The sequence below is a fragment of the Crocodylus siamensis genome, chromosome 6 (genome assembly GCF_052110815.1).
Source record: "Crocodylus siamensis isolate JL-2025a chromosome 6, ASM5211081v1, whole genome shotgun sequence".
NCBI classification, from domain to species: Eukaryota; Metazoa; Chordata; order Crocodylia; family Crocodylidae; genus Crocodylus; species Crocodylus siamensis.
Genome location: NC_143400.1, coordinates 35,346,312 through 35,361,197, shown reverse-complemented (window position 1 = coordinate 35,361,197; position 14,886 = coordinate 35,346,312). Strand labels below are relative to the sequence as shown.

Genomic DNA, 14,886 nt, shown 5'->3' with positions numbered 1-14,886 from the left:
ACACGCACACACTAACATGATAACAATAATCCCCTCTGGCTCTTACATTTAAAGGCACATGATTATGAATACAAAAGTCTACCTACTTTCTGTCTCTCTTCTAGACCCCCACATAAAGACATCCAAGCATCCATATCCTCACCCGCCTGGCTTCTCACACACCCCTAAGAGACACCATACAAGCAGAGGCGCACACAACAACACACCCAGACCCACGGATACCCTTACCACCACCACTCACACTGACAAACAGAAATCCAAACATCTACAGCAACAAACCCCAGCTCTTCCCCCGTCTCACACTGCCCCAACACACATGGACCCATGCATGAAACAAGCCACAATCCCTCACCTCCTCACACGCTTGCTTCTTCACGCTGTGCACTCGCATACCCGTGCTACCCGCCCACTCGCTGCCTCCAACTCCCAACACATGCGTGCACTCTGCCAGCAAATCACTTCCTATGCAAGAAATGAATCCTTTTCTTGAGTGCAGCGCTGAGCCGGGAAACACAAAATGAGAAGTCTCACTGCATGGCTTGCTCTTAGACGGGGTACGGACACCCATCCAAGGTAAAGCAAAGCGATGTGGAGCTCCCCTTCATGCTACCTGAGCCAAACAAACCTGGAGGTGCTTCAACAGGCAGGATTTTCTCCACGAGGAAGTTCCCAAAACTTAAGAGCAAAGAGAAGGAAGAAGCCGAGCCGGGGATGCTGATCTTCTGGCTGTTTCCAGGGGGCAGATCCCACTGAGGCATCAGCACTAGACGGTGCTCTTCGCTTTCAGACCTCTTCTGGGCAGTGCGCAGCTAATGGTTTCATATTGGGCGAGAGCCACACCTGGCTTTTTTGTAGTCTCTGCCTCTCTTTGTGCCTGAGCCGCGTGTGCTGTGATCTGAAGGCACTGTGTGCTTGGTGCCACACTGACATAATGCTGCACAGGAGACGCTCAGGGACCAAAAGCATGTGGCACGTGTTGTTATACGCCCGGCATGCCACAGGGTGGTCAAGGGGTGTGCAGTGGGTGCGGGGGGGGTACATGTGTGTGCTGCATGTGCTGTGCCCCTGGTGTGTTGCCTGTGTCAGCAGTGTGTGCACAGAAAGAATGTGTGTGCATTGCATGTGCCACATCCATGGTGTGTTGCACCTACAAAGTGTGCACAGGGAGCACATGTATGTGCTGAATATGCCATGCCCATGGTATGTTGTGTGTGCAGGCAATGTGTGCACAGAGAGCACATGTGTGCATGGTGTGTTGCGTGTGCAGGTAGCGTGGGCATGGAGAGCATCTGTGTGCGCTGCATGTGTGATGCCCATGCTCTGTTGCGTGTGCAGCGTGTGCACATGCATTTGCACATGTATGTGCCGCATGTGTTGTGTCTGCAGTGTGTTACATAGGCAGGCACAGTGCGGTGCGTTACATGTGCAGGGTATGCATGGTGGGACCACATGTGCAGGCGGTGTGTGCCATGCCCATGGTGTGCTGCATGTGCAGGCCGTGTGCGTGTGGAGAGCACGTGTGTGCACTGAACGTGCCATGCCCATGATGTACTCCATGTGCAGGCAGTGTGCACAGGAAGCACATGTGCTGTGCCCCTGGAGCACACCGTGTGCCCGGGGACCACCTGCATGCAGCGCATGCCACCTCCAGGGCACGTCTAGCACACGGACACACTGCACACTCCATGTCCCTGGCACGTTGCATGCCCACGGACACCGCACGTGTGCTCGCCGCACATTCCACGGTGTGTTGCGTGTGCACCGGCATCACACGTGCCTGCACTGCATGATCCACACCCGTGGTGTGTTGCGTGTGTACCAGCATCGCGTGCGTATGCACTGCATGTTCCACACCCGCGGTGTGTCGCGTGTGCACCGGCATCACACGCGCGTGCACGGAGACCGCACACCCCTGCTGCTGCTGCTGCTGCAACCCCCCGGCTGGTGGTGCGCCCCCCGCCCGGCCCGCGCCCCCCGCCCGCAGCTACCTGTGGCCCGGCCGCGCGTGGGGGCTCCGCGCCGCGGCTCCGGCCCCGCCCGGGCAGCGCCGCTCCCGCGCGCCCGGGGGGCGGGGCCGGGCCGGGCGGGCCGGGGCCGCCCATTGGCTGCCGCGGCCCCCGCCGCGCGTTGTGCGGGGATGACCGCTGCGAGTGCCCCCCCCCCCCGGGCGCCGGGGGTGCGGGGCACCTCGGGGAGACCCCGGGGAAGCAAAGAAGAGGCGTGGCCCCCTGCGGGCACCCCCAGACCCGCCCCCGCACGCCCTGGCCCCGCGCCGCCCCGCCCGGAGCAAGGGTTTTCGCCTGCCTCACCGCCAGAAAAGCTCCCGCCTCGCGGTCCGGCCGAGCAGGACGGTGGGGTGGCCTGATGGTAGGTTATTTGGGGGCGGGGGCCTGTGCGCAAGGGGTTAAACCCCTCCAAAACCTGCACGGCAAGGCAAAAAAATTGCGCGCCCGTGTCTGATGGCCGGCGCACAAATCAGCCGAGAGGGACGGTCGGGTGACCTGATGGCAGGGCACCTCCTGCCCGTAAATGCGCCGCGAGGTCGTGTGGCAGCAGCATCTGGAAGTCCGCACAAAGAACAAGGCCGCGCCGGGCGCGGGGCGCCGTAGCGTGTGCGGGGAGACACGCGTCGCTGCTCTCCAGTGCTGACGCGCATCAAATACCGTGTTAAGCACCATCGCTCGGGGGGTGCTTGATAACGGGTGCGTGCGCAACGATACCTGTGTTTGCGCTGTAGTCTCGCTAGCGTTAGACTAGCTCGCTCAGGCCGTCCAGCAATAGCAGTGCCAAGCTCGAGGCGTCCTGCCAAACTCGCCCGAAAACAACAGCCGAGTGCTTTTGCACCGAGACCTGCAGGACAGGGGCCCGCGACGGCTACCTCTGTCAGCGAGTTCAAAGCTCTCTGAGGCAGGTCTTAACCCCGCTGCAGCGCCTGCCGTGTATACATACCTGCTGGTGATGTGTGCGCGTGGGCCGTGAGCAACTCTGGAATTTGCTATTCAGCAAGGTGAGTGCCCCAAGCAGTAATTAGCCCCGTCTGCTCTGGAGCTGAAATGCTGCAGCGTAAGGGGTGGGTGTGTTCAGCAGTTCACCTACCCGCTTAGCTAATGCAGCTCTTGTCTCCCTTTGTCTGGGCAAGCTCAGCCTCCTGACCCCTCCTGCCCTTGCTTTTCGATACTGCGTGGCACACTGCTGCAGGGAGGCTCCTCCACCTTTCCACCGGGATTTCAGCCGTCCTGCACGGCAGGTTTCGCCCTCAGCGGAGATGCTGCTGTACCAGCCGGATGGTGGTTTTGCCAGTCTCGCTTACCTGGAGCATGGTGAGGAGGGGACCAGCATGCGGCTTTGCCGGGATAGCTGCTTCCACGCAGGGAGCACTGTGCTGGTCTGGTCTGTCTGTCTCTCCCACGCACAGTAAGAGGAGTTCCCTCCCTTCTTCCCCCTCCTGTGGAGCCGACCTGTTTGTAGTCGATAAGCTGACTTAGCCCCGTGGAATGTGCTGGGTCGCCTGCAGCACATCTGGACTTGCACCGCGCACGGCAAACTGCCCGACTCTCAGCCAGGTATGCAGTGGGAGGGCTCTCTCCCCCCCTCGACTGCACACCTGCAGCCCAGGACGAAGGGTTTTTTTTTGGTTTTGGGGGTTTTTTTAGTAAAAATATATGTTTAGATGATCTAGTCAGGTCCCTTCTGACCCTAGAAACTATGAAACTATATGCCTGTATATATATGAGGTTATATATACCTATGCTCCGAGTATCACCCCAAAAAGAAAACCTTAACCTGGACCCGTTACTATATCCGCGTCGTGCTTGACACACAGGCAGCTTCTGGGCTCTCAGACCAGGCCACCCTTTTCTTTCCTGCCACACCTCGCTCGTGGGGTCACAGCCTCGGTTCACTTGCCGCCCACGTCGCTGTCGCGAGGACCGGCTGCTGTCGCTGTCCTCAGTTGAGCTGGTCTCCTCCTCGTTGTTACTGCCCCCTTCACTGCTGGCGGGGAGCTGGAAGATCCTAGGCCACGTGTCTCTGTGGGTGCCCATACAGTGCCCATTCTCTGGTTAGCCAGTTGTCGCTGGCCACTGCGTCGCAGAGCAGCGTCACCCATTTCCATACCGCTTTGGCGCAGGTGCGGAGGCAGAGCAGGTGCTCGATCGTCTCAGTGGCTCCGTGGCTGTTGAGCCACGGGCAGCTGGGTCTCCCCAGCTGACCCTCTGTATGTCTGCAAGCCCTCGCTGACGGGTCCTCGTGGTCTTTGCGCCGGTGCTTGTGGTCAATGCGCTCCTGGCACATGACGCATGGGAGCAGGTCCACGGGCGACATGCTGTCCCTCAACCTCACCGTCTCCTGGGGTTGCTCATGGTTGCAGGGTCTGCGCTCTGCAGGCCATACAAGCTGTGGCACTGATTTAGGATCTCGTAGACCCACGGTGCACCCATGATCCACAGCTTGTGGTTGGTAGAGGTGAACACCCCTTGGGGTCTCAGGATGTGCCCTGCAAAATAGCTCACCAGGCAAGCGGTTTTGCATTCGCCTGCTTGCAGATCTGACTCGTACACTTGGCCCACAGGAACGGGAGGATGTCCGGCATGCCCCGGCCCTCTTGTCCTTGTGCAAGGTCTTCCTGGTGACCTTTTCCCATCTGGAGCCCCAGAAGAAAATGCGGGGAACAGAGACCCCCCAGGGACTCTCAGGAAATGATTGCTCTGCACTTCACTGCTCACTTCCGTGTAGAGGGTCTTGATCCAGCTGACGAAGGTTGGGGGGACTCCCATCCGCTCCAGCATCTGGAACAGGAACCGGTGGGACCGTCTGTCGTAGGCCTTCTTCAGGTGCAGGTTTAGGACAGCGATGCTCTGCCCTCGATCCAAAGCTGCAACGTGCTAGGAGTTTGTCTCTGATGCTTGGCCCCGGTTAGCCCCAGAGTGCTGTCTTAGGCGCTGCAAATGTGTGCACACGCACATGTGCACGCACGCACGTATGCTAGTGGCAGAACCCGCAGGAGGCCTCAACACAGCAGGGGGGAAAAGGGGAGGTGAGGCTGTGCCACTGCCATGCCTAGGAATGCAGGAAATACACTTCATCGGTGCCAGAGATTAACCAAAGACAAGCCATGCTGCAGGCAGTGCTCACCTCTTTCCAAAAGCCAGGTGTACTGCTTTATCGCTCTTCCCCGCTAAGTTGCTAGCCAGGAGTGTGGAAAAACCTAGTAGGTTCTCTGGAATCTGTTCCAGGCTTGGCCCACCAAGCACCAAGCTATGGCTTTGGGAGTCCTGCACATCTTGCATGACTATAGGGGAAATGAAACCTCGAGGAGCAGAAACCTGATTCTCCCTTGCCTTACGTTAATGCAAAACAGGTGCAAAAAAAAAAGCTACCAAATCAGAACCCCTCCTTTTCCTCCACATCAGGGGCAGCATTTTCCAGCCGCTTTGCCAAGGTGTAAATAGTAATGCAGAAGATGTGGCGAGGAGGAATAAAGGCCATCACTCATGTCCTTTGCTGTCAAGCCTCAATGCTTTGACTCAAAGCGTTCCCACAGGCTGGTACTGCCTTCTGGCAGCTCACTCAGCCTCTCTGCTGATTTGTGCAATATTCCCACAATGCCATGTGTGCTGCCTGCTTGCCTTGAAAACATTGAGCTGGAATGTGCTATTTTAGGACCTAAAACTGAAGGGAAGGGGAAAGTATATCAATGTGAGCACAGAGGAGGGAGGGAGCAGAATAGGGGGGCGGGGGGCGCATTATGATTGATTTCCAGTTGAGTGGAATTTAATATTCCCAGAACAAGCGGAAAACAATACGAGAACCCAAAACCAAGAAACGTCTTGTGCCAGCTGGGTTGGTGGTCAAGTCACTAACTTTTCAAGACTTGGTCCAAGTTGGACAGGGCAAACTGTGCTTGCACCGTTGCATCAGTTGGAGCTTTCCTTTCCTTTTTCACGTCTTTGTGACAAGGTATTTAGCAGAATCGGACACGGCCGTGCCATGAGCACTTCTGCTGCGGCCTTGAACTTGCACCCGCGCCACCCCAGCCCCCAGTTGGACTTGATTAGAAACCAATGGTAGACACAACTCTGAAAGGACAGAGCCCTGCAACCTGGCTCCTGGCATGAGAACTGCTTTAACTCACAGTTGGGCTACCCCAGGCTCTTTCCGGCTGCCACCCAGCAAACCAACAGCAGCTCTTTGCCCACACTGCCTCTCTGACTCCTGAGTGTCTCTGTTCTGTTGCCTGGCTAGGATTACAGGTGTGATGCAAAGCCATTCTGGTGACACACGACAGGATTTCCTGAAGGCAATTCCCCATCCCTTTCCCAGCACTAAGGGAGGGTAAAGTAGCCCCAGAGGCCTTGGCCTGCGGTTTGCATTGTTAGAAAGGCTCAATGGCTGATTCTCTCTTTGACTCTTATCACACTCTTGTCCCTTGAAATGAATCCTGTCTGGAGGTAGAGCTCAAAGCTACCAATTCGTTCATCCCGCTCAAGTCAGAACTTGTCTCCCATCCTTGCCTTCTCAAGCGAGTCAAACTATCTGGTATTACCTCATCTCTCAAAGTCACCTGGAAAGTTTCCCAGGGCAAAAGAGCCCTGGAGAATAACAGCAAGAAGATTCACAAAGGGATTTGCTGTATTAAAGACTTCAGCGTAAACACCCATGACTCTCCTCTCCTCTACACAGAAGTTTTTGGCCGATGCCAGAGGCTCCGTCTCTGGGGAGACTCTTCCAGCTGAGCAGAGCTGAACAGAGCCACGGAGCACCTGGTTTTGCATCTAGGGTTTGTGCACACAAACAAGGGTTTCTGCCTCCGGGTTTTCAGTGATGGTTAAATTCCTACCAGTAGAGGCATGGGTTCTTTTAAAAGTTTTTTTATAAATAACTCCCCTAAAAGCAATCATAGTAAGGGTTTCCCTGACCCTTACCACTGTGCCAGCTTAGGAACAGATCCAGTGCTGTTACAGGGGTAGGGTACTCAGATGCATCTACTGCGGTGAGTGCAAGGGCTGAATGCACTCCTTGTCCTCTCCAGTACAGTCCCCGAGTTGGGTATCTGAGAAAGCATTGTTGGAAGGAGGGGTTACAATGGGCTTTTAATTAAGCTACTCACAGGGTGGGGAGCTCCTGTCTCCTGCGTCCATAGTGAGAGGCTGCTAGAAAGAGCACGACATGGAGTAGGAGTTAAAGCAAGGCTGTAATGCTGACAGGGCAAGGGCACTTCTCGGAGAGGCAGCACGTACCAATTCAGCCTTCTCCCAGAATTTGGGAAAGCAAATGCATTGTAAAAGGACAGAAAGGTGGAAAAGAAAAGAGAGGCAGGAAGGAGCCGGTGATGAGGTGCTGAGGTCTGTCTCCAAAATGGGACTAAATGTTATCATCCCCTGCTTACAGAGGGGTTACTGGGACTCAGAGAGGAAGGCCATTATAGGCTGCAAATTCCCGACAGCACATGCATCAGTCACCCGGGTGGAGACACATTCTCCCTGACCCAGCATACCTCTGCCAGCTCCTAGGGTAGACAAAAGTGCATTGGAAAAGCTGCACTTTTGCCAATACAGCTGGTTTCATTTGTGTGGGATGATGTTAGAAAACTGGCCCACAGCCCAGCTGCTCTGGATTAGCAGTGCCCTTCCCAAAAGTGCAATGCTGTTATTCTGGAAGTGGGATAGTGCTCCTACACCACGCATAGCCTGAGCCGCTGGCCCGAAGTGGCAGATCAGATCTGTGGGAGAAGCAGGAGCAGACCCCCGATCTTCTGAGTCCAGGTCCAGAGCTTTAATGGCGAAAGCATCCTTCTGAGCCCTCTTCTGACACTATTTTATGGCAGTCCCAGCCTGTAAGTGATGGGCCAGGAAGAAAGTTTCGCTCTGGCCACCCATTTCATTGTAGCCCACTATTCTTGGACCTACCTCTGCAGCACCAGAGCTGGCCACTGGGCCTGGCAGAGCTCTGGTCTGAATCAGTCTGGCTCCTTAATTCGCAATGGACATATAACGCCCACCATACAGCCATGGATTTGGGTCCTTACCGATCCAGACTAATGTAAGCTGGGAGACAGGAGGCTCCCTCTTCTGACAAGAGGATTTTATTTAACTGTAGTTTGCTTCTCCTCCTCCCCGCAACCCTAGTATTATTTTGTCTGCTTTGTGCAGCACTCTGGTAAAAGGGGCTCATCAAAGCTCCTAATTACGGCCACCCACACACATCACTGCGCCTGCAAGAGGCCTCTATATAGGGAGCTGGCACTCAGGGTGGCGGCGGTGCAGCTTGGAGTATTTTGCACTTCTAATGAAGATCTCCAGCTCTTGCTGTGGCCCAGACAGCCCGGAGGAGACCCAGCCGTCATGCTTCATGCTGGCAGGGGAGGGACAGATGCTGCCAAAGACAGACTGTGTTCTCCCCTTAGATAATTCCAGGGGTGGGCATTTGTCAGCTCCAGTGGGCAGGAGATCCTTTGCCTGTACATGCTCTGCTTGCTTCAACCCCCCCCCCCCCCCCATCTCGCTAGCTATTTCCCTTCCAAGTCAAGAAGAAGCAACAGGAAAAGCAGGCTGCGATTCAGCTTCCCAGCAGGCATGCTGTGGTGTGGCAAACCTGGCGGTAACGCTTTTTGCCTGGGTGGGGAGGTCTGCAGAGGCAAAAGCAAAGCAGAAAGGGGCAGAGGAAGGCCGAAGGGGCAACCACTCCCAGGGGAGAGAGTGGAAGAGGATAGGTGCAGGTGGAAGCCGTGCAATGGAAAGACATGAGGAGACACAGCCCGGGAAGGAAAGGAGAGGTGACTTGAAAAGGGAGAGGGTTTTTTTCAAAGCAAGTGTTCTTACCCCATCTGTGCACTAGGAGAAAATGAATAGCGTATGCTAGTTAAAAGCTGTCAGTTTTCATCCTGAGGATCCTGCGGGAAAATTGAGCGTGGGCTGTTCAACTCGGCCCAGCACCCCCACGCTCCCAAAATGAGCAGTCAGCTGGAAGGGTCTGGATCACACGCATGGCTTCTCCTCATATACGGGTGATGCGCGCGGGGGCCCAGGACTCTGCAGCCCTACAAGCTGAGAGACACTGTGTGGTTGGGGGGGGTCTTCAAGGGTAAGCCCCAGGAGGAGCTGCCTGCCAAGCGTGGTTCCCACCTGGAATTAGTCGATGAAGAACCCCTGACGTTTGCATTTGGGGGCAGGTACTTCCAGCCACGGGACTCTGGTGGGCCACAGAAAAGTCAGTTTATGAACACCCAGTGCACATTTCTGTCTCACTTATGGAATCGGTGTCTGCAGCCTCATGAGAACTGATGAGACCGGCACATCCATCAGTGACTCTCCATGTTGCCAGCTAGTTGGCAACAGACTTCTTCTTTGTCTGGTGCTGTAGAAGAGGTAGGCCCGAATTACACCCCGAAGTATCAAATATGGCTTGGATCTAAATGCTGTGGGCTTTCTTTCATCCCAGGAGAGCTGCTAAGCAGGGCTGGGTTAATGAATTATTCTCTGTGTGGATTTGTGGTATCAGTCTGAGTCGTCGTTAGCATGACAGGCAGGTTGCTTATGATTTTGATTTTATGATTTAGTTTCTCTGATTTTATTTCAGGCCTTGTGATATCCATTGTGTTTCATTAAGCCCCAGCTCCTGGAGTCATGGGATGGCGGGCAGGATTTGGCTCTCACTCTTTAAAAAGTATGTGTGTAGCCCTCAGGATTACAGAGAAAAGCTTAGCTATGAGGACCCTGAAGGCCCCAAGAATGGGGAAGCCAACCTACAGGATCCCTAATTTATTATCTTTCAAAACCTCACATTTTTAAGGCAGTCTCCTCATTTGTTTGGGGCTGACCCCTGAAGTTTGGGTGACTGAAGCTGGGAAGAGTGAGCAATTAGCTCCTAGGTGTGAGCATGACTTGACATCGGCACTTTGAATCCTGGGGAGTGACGCAGTCAGGCGGCAGCTGCAGGTTTTCACCTCCAAAGTCTGGAAACTGTTCAGATCTGGGGCTTTGGAAGGGGCTTCTCTGGGTAGCAGAGACCAGACGGTTTTCTGCTTTCAGTCTTTCCCTCCCAGCCTCCACCGCCCTCGACTTCTGCATTATTCACTGAGTTATGTAATGCTTGATCTGGGAAGCTCATACACACATGTGAGTAACCAGTTGGGCAGCAAAAATGTACTGCTAGGGAAAGCTTTGGGGGCAGTTTGTCTCACTCTGTCTGTCTGCCTTTCCCCTGCTGCTCACTGGCAATAGCATATAGCTTGCTTTTCCACCACTTAACTGGGGGGGGAAAAAATGCCCTGGTATTCTCTAGGGGCTGTTCAACTTTGTGCACAACTCATTTTGCTTCTGCTTCATTGGTCAACCAATTTGAATCTCTCTGAATAATTCAGCTGAACCACTTCACTATTTGTCTAAATAATTCATCCTGGCTCAGTAGAAGGAGGTGGGAGAAGAGGTAGTTAAATCATGTGTCACAGCTGGGCTTTATTGCCTAGTTGATGGGCTCCAATTTTCATCTGATCAAGCCATGGTAAGGCCCTGGTCCTCACCAGGGATAGGGAGAAGGACATGCTGGGCTGAAAGGAAACCACACAAAGCATCACATCTCTCTGCCTGGCTTCTGTTCCCAGTGCTGTCATTCAGACGTGGAAACCAGTCTGCTTTTAGTAGGAGTGTTGCCTGCATTAGTAGGACCATTGCCAGCAGATCAAGGGAAGTGATTATTCCCCTTTACTTGGCAGTGGTGAGGCTACATCTGGAGTACTGTGTCCAATTTGGGCCCCCCCCCACTACAAAAAGGCTGTAGACAAATTGGAGGAAGTCCAACAGAGGGCAGTGAAAATGGTGAGGGGGCTGGGGTAAGTGATTTGTGATGAGAGGCTGAGGGAACTGGGTTTATTTAATCTGGAGGAGATGAGACTGGGGGGGGGGGGAAGATTTAATATCAGCCTTCAATTCCCTGAAGTGGGGCGGCGAAGAGGATGGGGCTGGACTGTTCCCTGTGGTGGCAGACGACAGAACAAGGAGCAACAGGCTCAACTTGCAGCGAGGGAGGTTTAGGTTAGATGTTAGGAAGAACTTTCTCAAGAAGAGGGTATTAAAGCACTGAAACAGGTTAGCTAGAGACATGGTGAAGTCTCCATCCTTGGAGGTTTTTAAGACCTGGCTAGACAAAGCCTTGGCTGGGATGATCTACTTGGGACTGGTCCTGTTTTGAGCAGCACGTTGGATTAGATGTGACCTCCTGAGGTCCCTTCCAACCCTCATTTTCTGTGGTCCTGTGATGCTGGGAACACTCCTACCAATGCACCCCAGTGTGCCATTAGCCTTCTTCACAACAAGGGCATGCTTGCTGGCTCATATTCACCTGATTGTCTGCTGTAACTCCCAGGTCCTTTTCTGCAGAGCGGCTGCCCAGCCAGTTAGCCCCCAGCCTGTCCCGGTGCATGGGATCCTTCCCTCCTAAGTCCAAGACTTTGCACTTGTCCTGACTGAACCTCATGAGATGCCTTTTAGTCAAATCTCCCAATTTGTCTCAGTCTCTCTGAATCCTAGCCCTGTCCTCTAGAGTATCTACTAATATCCCCCCAGTTTGGTGTCTTCAACAATCTTGCTGAGAGTGCACTCCATCGCATCTTCCAGGTCATGGATGAAGATATTGAACCAAATCAGGCAGAGATAAATAGAGCTGTCATCCCCAGCCCTGCCGAATGATATCAGGGGCAGCAGGCAGAGACCTGGCTGGTGTGACCAAATCAAGCAGAGGCCTTTACAGGGTAATGAAGCAGCATCAGATCAGTTCTTGAGATGAATAAAAAACAACAACAGCCAGGCAATTGGTGACCTTTGCAGGCCAGGGAACCAGCAAGGCTCGTCCTCCGCTGGGAGGTCCCCAGGGATGGAGAGCCTGAATGAGCAGTGTTAAGGATGTGCACAGACTTTCCCTTTGATCAGTGTGCATGGAGGGATCTGCACTGCAGATGCAGTACCCTCTCCTGGAGACAGTGAATAAGGGCGCTGGGAGCAGCTGGGCTGAGTAGTGACTTAGTGTCAGTCTCTTATCCGCAGGAGAGACATGAGGCACAGCCATAGCAGCTGCAAATCTATGATCAACAAAGGGCTGGTCTTTGGGGCCTTGGATTATTAGTAAGAAAAACCCCATCTGCTTTGAGATTATAACCGTTTGTGGGGAAATGGAAGTGAAATGCCAAGCTGAATGGGGAAGCGAAGGAGAAGGCATCTGCACTCTCCTGTATCCTCTTCATTTAAAGATTTGTCATCTTGCCGTTGGGGAAGGTGAAGGAGGGAGGCAGCCAGCTCCTGGGATTGTGCTAGCAGGTGATGCACAAACTTCCCATGCGCAGCTGTGCCGTGTGCACCTGTGTCCTGACAAGCAGCTCCCGTTGCTATTCCTGGCCTGTACTCCCTCCGCGCAGCTCTGCCGCTGCCTCTCACTCCAGACTCCCCACCCTGAGGTCCCTCATCTGAGCAGTGTCACCCAGCCCACTCTACTGGAAACACCTGGCCCCATACAGTCTAGGACCGCATTCGGCTTTTTACCCAGGCAAGGCTGCTCAAAGTAGTGCATGGGGGGCACTCTTACTTCTCCAGGGGGCTACCTCAGGCAAGCTGTGAGTGCAGGCACCCTCACATTTTTGCTAGCATGGCTCAACGTTGTAAATCAGGCCTGAGTTGCATCTCACAAGCGGGACATCTGACTGCAGGTCCGATTCTCGCTCCGTGTTTTCCTTTACTCCCTTGTCTTCCATCAGAGACACGAGATTTGTGAGGTGAGGTGATCTCCTTCGTTGCATCCGACTTGCATCCTTGGGAGAAACGCATACTTCGGGGCTTCGAGCCCCTTCCAGTAGGTCTCCAATGAAGTTATTGGGCAGAGATGACAGGCAATTCATTAAAAAAGCTGTCAAGTTCCTTCCCAGAGGTGACTGTTTTCTAGCCAAAGGTAAATAGGCAGATGAAGTTCTTTGGGTAAATGCGATATCTTTTATCAGACCACCTAAATAGTTGGAAAAATGGTGCTTTGCAAGATTTCAGGTATAAACACCCTTCTTTGACTTCTGTTCCATCCAGGACAATACAAAACCACAGCAGACTCTCCCTATGCCTGAAGAAGGGTATTTGTGCCCAAAACCTTGCAAAGAACAATTTTTCCAACTATTTAGCGGCCTAATAAAATATATCACATTTACTCAAAGAACCGTGTCTGCCTATGTGCTTAGACCAGCACAGCTACAACCAACACCCCCCACCCGCCAAAGGTAAAAGCACTCCAGGATTTTTCTGCAATCAAAGTGTAAGTGGTTTTCATTGTCTAGTTAGGAAGGTAGCGAGGCCGTAAACACACAGCATTTTCTTTTCAAGAACAAGGTTAGAAGAAGTTATCGATGGAGATCATAGGTAAATCCCAGTCCCAAATAGCCTGGTGCCCTTTTCCAGCTGTTAAAGAGTTGCAGGGTTGCTGCCTTGCTCCTTGTGCCCTTTTTATTCTGAACAAAGCCTGTGCTATCTACTCCTGTAAAGGCAGGATATTGAGCTGAGAACAATCACTCCCTGCTGTAATCCAACAGGTCTATTGTTCCTCCTTGGCTGGAGTGTTAAAAACAACATCCACACAACAGGATATTAAAAAGTGGTGGAGGTGGTGGGGAAATGCAAATCTGCTAAGGGAACATGGATAGCTTGGGATCTATCGGGAGACGGGCCGGTTAGATCCTTCTCGCTATACTCATCCTTTGCCTGCGTGTGGCTGATACATCCTGAATTTGAAGGACATCACTGAGATAACTCCAGATACAAACCCCTTCTGGTTTGGACTGTGTTTCTGAGCTCGGCTGGTCGTGTTCAGGGTGCTGGGGGAACGAGGAGGAAAGATGTTGAAACCACATCTGAGCAGGAGGTGATACTTATTCCAGCCTCTGCTGCTCCACTTACCAAAGGCATCGTTTGAAGCTGTTGTGCAATATAAAGTCCTATAGGGCTGTGCTGGAACAAATCCTTTCTGGCGCTGTTTTGTTTATCCAAGTGGGCTGCGGGGAGGGCAAAGGGGGGGTCAGCGGTGATGAGATTGTCGCCAAGACACCGCTGCATGTGAGAAACCCATTTTATTTCTTTAAATCCCTCTGGCCGCAGATGACTCTCCCAAGGGGAATTGTTCAGCAGCTCATGTCAGCAGCCGGCTGCTTTAAAGATTAACAGGCATATGTGCCTTCTTTCCATGGGGCTGGCTAATTAAAAAATTATACTGGATGGAAATGCAGGATTGGGAGAGGACTGGATAGAGGCAAGGGGTACTGCAGAGAGGGGACGCTTTGCTGAGGCTCCTCCTTCCTAGGCTCGGCCACCCCATCTCAGTCCAGGCCTGCACCTCCCCACCAACAACTTCTTTTCTGATCTGCAGTGTCCTGCCCTGGCTATCTGAGTCCCAGGTTTCTAGTTAGCTGAGCCGGGCATCCTCAACTATACCATCCTTGGACTCCCTTGTCCTCATTTCTGCCAATGCAACTCCAAAGCTGAGCAGCTCTGCCCCGGGCCATGCTGGAATTCATCACTGGCAATTTGCTGCTTTTCTAATCGCTAACACCACCCGGAGCTGCAGCCCCACCCCCAGCCCTGCAAATAGTCCTTGACCCTGGCTTGCGGCACTCCTCACTAATCCAGTCCTGATCTGAGGCCCTGACTCTCTGGTGGGCTCATCTCCCCTTGACCTAAATTAAATCGGAGCCTCCAGAGGTGAATTAGTTGATCATTAACCTGCACTGGGGACGGACTGACTGTAAACCTAGCCCCAGGCATAGGGAGCATACCGTACACACGGGCACGTCCCCCGCACGGTCATGGGATGGTTCATCTTCAGAAGCGACTTGCACCGCTTGTGCCTCTCGGCTTGTCTTTTAAA

The 14,886-nt window shown here is 53.4% G+C and overlaps 1 protein-coding gene and 1 long non-coding RNA gene across 8 annotated transcripts in view; one reads left to right on the top strand and one right to left on the bottom strand.

Moving 5' to 3' along the window:
- LZTS1 (leucine zipper tumor suppressor 1) overlaps positions 1-3,446 on the bottom strand; it is a 36,425-nt gene extending 32,979 nt beyond the window's left edge. Inside the window, exon 1 of one of the 5 annotated variants that reach the window (XM_090051684.1) lies at positions 3,311-3,446. The gene's annotated coding sequence lies outside the window, so the exon portion shown is untranslated. Of the gene's footprint in view, positions 1-625; positions 1,590-1,988; positions 2,063-2,949; positions 3,216-3,310 lie in introns of those variants that run through there. The other 4 variants (XM_090051683.1, XM_090051682.1, XM_090051685.1 and 1 more) reach the window with 4 other exon arrangements.
- LOC149862308 (uncharacterized) overlaps positions 2,100-14,886 on the top strand; it is a 41,775-nt gene continuing 28,988 nt past the window's right edge. For all 3 annotated transcript variants that reach the window (XR_016442947.1, XR_016442948.1, XR_016442946.1), the window contains exons 1-2: positions 2,100-3,007; positions 3,140-3,563. This is a non-coding gene — a long non-coding RNA (uncharacterized LOC149862308). The remainder of the gene's footprint in view (positions 3,008-3,139; positions 3,564-14,886) is intronic.